Source organism: Dasypus novemcinctus, chromosome 11 (genome assembly GCF_030445035.2).
Source record: "Dasypus novemcinctus isolate mDasNov1 chromosome 11, mDasNov1.1.hap2, whole genome shotgun sequence".
Classification (NCBI taxonomy): domain Eukaryota; kingdom Metazoa; phylum Chordata; class Mammalia; order Cingulata; family Dasypodidae; genus Dasypus; species Dasypus novemcinctus.
In genome coordinates this window covers 25,362,588-25,370,329 of record NC_080683.1, presented here as the reverse complement: position 1 = coordinate 25,370,329, position 7,742 = coordinate 25,362,588, and positions in this window count along the sequence as shown.

The window sequence follows — 7,742 nt, the reverse complement described above, 5'->3', positions numbered from 1 at the left end:
CTCTTTCCATGATGGATTCCACTGCTACTTTCCCCATCCTCTGTTCTAGTCTAAACTTGCCAAGGAAAGTGAGGAAACCTAGAATGTCTTGAGTTGTCAAGGATTTTGTGTGTCACTGCTTGAGAAACAGTCTTTGATTGGTTGAGTCCCAGCAAGGCTGCAGGTAGCATGTGTCTTGCTGGGTGCTGTAAATGCCCAGTGTAGAGCCAGATGCTTTGAGTGTGCCAAAGAGGAACATGGCGCAGTGAGTAGGCACTCCCATGTCTGCTAGGTCAGAGACCGCTCATCTAAGACCATATTCTAAAACTCCAGGCTGGATGAACTCAGAAGGTTTAACTGACCTTCTCAAAGAAACAACCCTATATTTTGATCCTACTTTGGTTACTAGCTTTCAGTGCAATTCTACAGATATCATTTAACTCTTCTCCATTTCTGTTTATTTATGTAAGAGCATACCAGTGACTTACTTCTGAGTCTTTGTTAGTCAGAATCTTATGGCTTTGTCTATGCTATATTTTTTGTTAGCTAGTTTTTCATTTCCCAGCAAAAGAATTTCATCTAGCCAATTACCATTGTCTACCCCAGGCCATACACTTCTTGATGGCAAACACTTTCAATTATTTTGTGTACTACCCAGAATGCTGCCAGGATAGCAGCATTTAAAAGTCCATTAAAACCTTAAATATAGCAACTTCATAATCATACTTTTATTTAACTTAGCAAGCAGATATTGACTACATTCTGTAGTGGTTATCTGTTTCTGCCTGGCAGCTTTTCATTTCAGAACTTGTTCTGCCTCACGTAGCAGCTCTGACCACCACATTTTCTCACTTCCCCCATCCTGCAGGTAGGGAATGGACCAAGGCTGGCCAGTAACAGTTTCCTAGCCCCCTAGAGACAGGGATGAATATGCAACCCAAATTGGACCATTTGGAATTTTCTCTAGGACTGGAAGGGATCATTAATGAAAACACACTGTTTTCTTTGGATCAACTACTTAGTGAGGACCATGTGAACCCCGTGCTGCCATTGGGATATTGACCACCATTTTGAGAGACTGCCTGAGAGGAAGCCATGGACCCAGTTCTGATCCATACAACTTAAAGAAAATCTGCCGAGGGTGGTTCTGGAAAAACTTCCGTTAGTAAAGGAGACAGTCATGGTCCCTTCTACTTTTCCTTCCTTCTGACTTGAATGCAGGTGTTATCGTTGGAGTTGAAGCCACCCTCTTAAAACCATGAGGGGACCACAGAGATGACAGGCCTGACATCTTCAAGCCATTCAAACAATGCCCAACAATTACCTTACTCTAGGCCAGGGGTTGGCAAACTATAGCCCCCAGGTCAAATATATGTTTGAATACCTCTGGGGCATCACTTGAGTAGGCTGGCACAGTGAGCCATGGAGACCAAACCAAGGTATCCTCCTCTGCCCGTGCTTCCCCTTGGCTCCCAGCACTTGCTTCCTCCAGCTGGCTGGCAAGCTGTGCCTCCCTCGCCTCTGCCTAGGACTCTGCTGGTTGCCACCTACATGTTGAAGACTCTACAGTTAATAATGCTGGGCACTGAGTAATAGACCCTCAGCCCAGGGTTGGGCACTCAGAGCGTTGCCTTGCCTCTGGCCAGCAGCCCAAGTTGATATGTTTAGGCTCACCAGGAAGAGAAAAAAGCACACAGGACTCTGGCTGTCACTGGTGTGGAGAGTAAAACTGACAAGGGCTGCCACTCTACAGCCCACCTGGTGCTCCTGGTTCCTCCCATTGTGCTAATAGCCCTTTCTTCTGAGAAGGTTTCCAGCAGAAGGTGTACCTACTACCGAGACAGCCCATGCCAGGAAAACAAGGCAAGACAGGAGCCTACTCTCCTGTTATAGAAGTACAGTAAATTCTCATTATTTGTGAATTCAGGATTTGAAAATTTGCCTACTCGCTAAAATTTATTTGTAACCCCAAATCAATTCTTGCTGTGCCTTCATGATCATTTGTGGACCTGGACAAAGCAGGAAAAAGTTTGTGCTGCCCTGAGTCACCTGACAGGCATGTTCCCAGCTGAGGCTAAACAAGACAACGCTCGACCTTCTTATTCAGCTCTAATGCTATAAACAAGTATCTTTTTCATGGCATATTTAGTGCTGTGTTTTCTGCTTTTTGTCAATGATTACATTGTTAAAAAATGGCCCCCAAATGTAGGGCTAAAGTGCTGTCTAGTATTCCTAAGTGCAAGAAGGCTGTGCACTATTTATAGTAGGACAGTTATAAAAATATTCTTTCCTCAGTTGTAACAAATGTACACACTAATGCAAGGTGTTAATAATCAGGTGGTATATGGGAACTGTGTGTTTTATGCAAGATTTTTCTGTAAATCTACAACTCCCCTAATAAAAAAATTATTTTGAAAAAGGTTACATATTGCATGATCCCATTTATACAACATTTCTTGAAAGGGAAAAACTAAAGATGGAGAAATGGTTAGTGATTTCCAAGGGTTTGGTAGGGAGGAAAGAAGGAAGTATAGCTATAAAAGGGCAGCATGAGAGGTCTCCTTGGTGGAACTGCTCTGGGTCATAACTGTGGTGCAGTCACAGTGATCAACCCATGTATTAAATTGTATAGAACTAAATGTACACACACATACGCACACAAATGGATGCATGCAAAACTGGTGAAATTTGAACAAGGTGGGTGAATTATATCAATGTTGGGGAGCAGATATAGCTCAGTGGTTAAGCACCTGCTTTGCATATAGGTGGTCCCAAGTTCAATCCCCAGTACTTCCTTAAAAAAAAAAAAGGTATCAGTGTTAATTTCTGGGTTGTGATATTACACTGTAGTTATGCAAGATGTTACCATTGGGAGAAACTGGGTAAATGTATCTGATATCTCTATTATTTCTTACAAATGCATATGATTCTTCAATTATCTCAAAATAAAAATTTAAATATATATATATATATTTAAAAAGGACAGAATCTTGGTAGGGTCTAGGGAAAAGGATACAAGAAGTTAAAGAAAGTATGGTGGAATATGTGCAGGACAGGACAGAGGTTGAGAATGCTGAGAATATGGATGTTTGTCTAGCCATCTCATTTCTGCTGGAACTTGGTGTATCTACTCTACTGTGCATTTTCCTCTCATTCCCTTAATTCTACTTTCAAGTATTTGAGGATTTGTCATATGTCAGGCAACTTGACAAGACATTTTCTACTGACTTTTTTTTAGTTAAATTATAAAATGATCTCTTCTTGTGGAAAACGTTGAAATTACAAATACATTGATTTATATTGAAAATATTACTTATTTTATTCCTTATTCTTACATGTAAAAGACAAAAAAGATGAAATTAGTCAGGGTTCTCTAGGGAAATAGAGCTGACAAGAGATAACTGTAAATATTATGAGATTTTTATACATATTTTTCTCATGTGACTATGAAGATGCACAAGTTCAAATTCCACAAGGCACACCACAAGCTGGGAACTCTCACGATGGTTTTCAATGAAATTCCCAGTAGGAGCTGCCTGGCTGAAGTAGAGATGGAAATTCTTACTTATGACTGCTGAAATTATCATTTCTCCTTTTAAAGCCTTCAACTGATTGGATGAAACTTCTCTCAGGTTGAAAGTAAAGGTAATTTCCTCAGTTGTTTGTAGATGTAAACAGCTTTAGGTATAATCAACTTACTGATGATTTGAGTTCACAAAATATCCTCACGTTAACAATCAGGCCAGTGCTTGCTTGACCAAACAACTGGACACCATCACCTGGCTAAGTTGACAAATGAATTTCACCATCACACTCCACCCCTTGTCAACTTGTCAGCCATACACATCTCCTTAAATCATACTTAATCTCTAAAAAAAAGCACAACATTCATATTTTTGCCTGACAATAACTGCTCTGTGTGTACAACTAGAAATGCTCTAACTTTCCCAAGAATAGGGTATAATTTCTTGGATAATGTTCACTCTTAAAGTTGACACTTGATATTCTATAACACACGTGTGTGTGCACATATAATAATCTCATGTGAAGTTAATATAACTAATGTCAAGATAAGGGGACTAGGGAAGAAAACAAAGAATTTTGTTTTATGCGTATGTATACAAACACACTCATAACAAAACAAGGAAGAAATAGTCATAACCATTGCAGACATCATTTCTATAACTGGTCATGTAGTTGTAACTCATATTTATAACCACCTTCTTCCACTACCCATTCCATATTCCCTTTACTCCAGTAAGCACTTTTGCTGGCCATGGTTCTTTGCCTGCGGGGGCCTTCATTCCTGAAGTTTCTGGGCCATTTTTCAGCCTGTATTGGATTGTTGCAGTTTTACATTGAAGTTAAGTACAGGGCATGGTAGTATTAAGAGAGGCCCCCAGGGACCTCCTGTATTCCAGGCAAACTCTTTATTTCCATTATGTAATTGCAGACCTGTTTCCCTTTGATAGTCAGGATCAATCACCTAGACAATACAGTAATTTCCTTCTTGGCTTTCTGATTCAGAGGCATAAGGAGCCCAAAGTGGCCAGGTGGCAGTCTAAACTTCTAGTTCAATAGAATCATTGTTGTGTCTCCTGGTGGACACATTCCTCCTTTTGAAACTAAGACCCATAGTCCAGAAGAGTTTAAGTTTCCAGGGAACAGGAAGCAAACAATTTTCTAGTGGATTACTAGAGGTTATAGTGAATGTTGCCACTCCCATTTCCTTCCCTTGATTCCTGGCCCCATGAATCCTGGCTATGGAAGAAATAGCCATCACAGAGTGGACACTGATTTAGTATACACAGCCTTCTGGAGAACATTGACCCAGCCTAGCAAGGTACTTCCACCTCATTGGTGCCACAACTGAGTCTTCAAAAGGCCATTTCACTATTCCACTAACCCAACTGCTTCAGGAAAATGGGGAACATGCTAAGACCAGTGAATTCCATGCATATGTGACCATCCTGCACTTCATTTGATGTAAAGTGGGTTTTCTGATCAGAAGCAATGCTGTGTGAAATACCATGCCAGTGGATAAGGTATTCTGCAAATCCACAGATGGTAGTTTGGGCATATACCCATATCTGGAGTATGTGTCTATTCCAGTTAGAATAAAACACAGTCCATTCTGTGATGGAAGTGGTCCAATGTAATCAACCTGCCACCAGGTAGCAGGTTGATCACTACAGGGAATGGTGCCATATTGGGGCCTGCATGTTGTTGGTCTCTGCTGCTGGAAGATTGGAAACTCAACAATGGCTGTAGCCAGGTCAGCCTTGGTGGATGGAAGTCCATTTTGCTCAGTCCATCTACTCTCCATCCCTGCTACCATGGCCACTTTGTTCATAAGTCCATCGGGCAATGACAGGAATGGCTGGGGAAAGAGATAAACTGGTATCCACAAAGTGGGTCCTATTTTCCACTTGATTATTAAAATCTTCCTCTACTGAAGTCACCCTCTGTTGAGCATTCATGTAGGACACAAATATGTTCATTTTCTTGCCTACACAGAAAGGTCTATCCAGATACATCTTTCCCAGACTTCTTTTGTTTTTGTTTTTGTTTGTTTTTTAGGAGGAAACTGGGATTTAACCCAGGACATCCTACATGGGAAGCAGACACTCAACCTCTTCAGCTACATGTGCTCCTCCCAGACTTCTTTGTCACCATTTTTTTCTATCACATCCCTTCAAAGTCCCTGACCATTCAGCCAAACCATTGGCAACAGCTCATGAGTCAGTATACAAATGCACCTTTGGCCCTTTCCCCTTCCAAGCAAAATGAATAACCAGGTGCATTACTCAAAATTCCGCCCACTGGATATATTTCCCTTCACCACTGTCGTTCAAGGATGTCCTTGGGTCGTACCTGCATATCATGCAGAATTATCTGTAAACCAGGCCTGAGTTTTCTCTCCTTCAGTCAGCTGATTTTAAGGAACTCCCCAAGAGGCCATAGCTGAGGGCTGAAAAGGAGAAGGTAATGTGGCAGGAGTGAGGGCCATGGGCATACGGGCCACTTCATCATGTAAACTTACTGTGCCTTCAGGACCTGCTTGAACCAAAAATGTTTATGTGCAAAGATATATTTTCTTGATTATTATCTTGAAAATAAAATAATTCAATTTAGCCACTTGCACAATGAAACTCTGGGTCCCAAGCATAGGGTTCATTTGTGGGTCACAGGGAAAGGCAGAAGGCTGTGCTGCACCAACAATGAGGTTGAGACACTGTATTCATTTTCTATTGCTGCATAAAAATTACCACAAATTTTTGGTTTAAAATTACATATATTTATTATCTCACAGTGTCATATAGGTCAGGAGTTTGCACCTGGCTTAACTGGTTTCCCTGCCAGGCTGTAGTCAAGGGATGGGTTGGCACTGCATTTCTATCTGGAGGCTCAACTGGGAAAGAGTCTGCTTCCATGCTCACTCAGGATGTTAGCAGAATTTATTTGCTTGTGGTTGTAGGACTGAGGTCCCTGGCTTCTTTTTGACTATTGGCTGGGGCCACTTTCAGGTCCTAGAGACTGCTCTCAGCTCCTAGAGGCTGCCCACTTTCGTAGAGGCCTCTACAGTTCCTTGCCAAGTGGGCTTCTCCAACACAGCCACTTACTTCATTAAATCAGCAAGAAGTCTCTAAAGCAAGTCTGCTAGCCTAACAGTCCATATAACAGAACATAATCACGGAAGTGACATCCCATCGCCTTTGCCATAATCTGTTGGTTAAAACAAGGCACAGGCCATATTGTCATTCAAGGAGAGAAGATCACATAAAGTCATGAATACCAGGAGGCAGGGATCACGAGGTGGTCTCCCCAGGGTCTGTCGGCCACAGACAACATAGCCAAATCTGGTCAGATATCAGCTCAGGTACCAGAAGAAGGGGGATGGGAAAGCTTTCTTGGAAATTAAAAATATAGCTCCTTCAGTTCACCTTGAAATGAAAGAGACATTCTGGAAACAGCATTGCTGAGATTTGGCCCCTGCTGAGTAAGATTTAAGAAAGGGACTAGACAAACTTGACTCAGGGTTTTAGAGCCAGTGACTGATAGAGGGCAAAGCTCTTGACTGAACTTGGAAACTCAAGCAGAAGGAGAGTGTGGTGGCTTGGAGCTACGTACCCCAGAAAAATTCTTAAAATTACCCCATTCCTGTGGGTTTGGACCTATTGCAAATAAGATCTCTTAAAGATGTTACTTCAGGTAAGGTGTGGCCCAAATTGTGGGAAACAAAGGCATGTTGTTTCCGTGGAAGCAAGTTACTTCCTTGACCACTGAGTCAAACTGTCCCTTGTGATTATCGGTGCGGATCACAATCTTGGCAGGGAAAACACACCTGCAGGCAGAATAATAACATATAGAACAGAACGACCTGAGTAACAAGATTCATAAGTATAGTTACTGATATTTATAATAATAGTTCCAGTAAAGTTTGTTGGTGTTCATCAATCACTAGTTAATATAGAATGAGGTAAGGGTAATAGGTAACTTGATTTTATGCTGAATGTCACGTATGTTAGGGGTATATATACTAGCCCCTCGACTCAATAAAGTTGTCTGATGAGCTTGAGAAATCAATGCTCTCAGATCTCCTGAACCCAATCTTTCTTTGTCTTTCATTCCCGATACCCTCGGGTCACCGACTAAGACTCTGACACCAAATGAATCAGGTTGGGCTTTAATCTGGTTTACTGGAGTCCTTTATAAACAGAGTGAAAATCAGACAGAAAAAGAAGCCACGGGGAACAGATAGA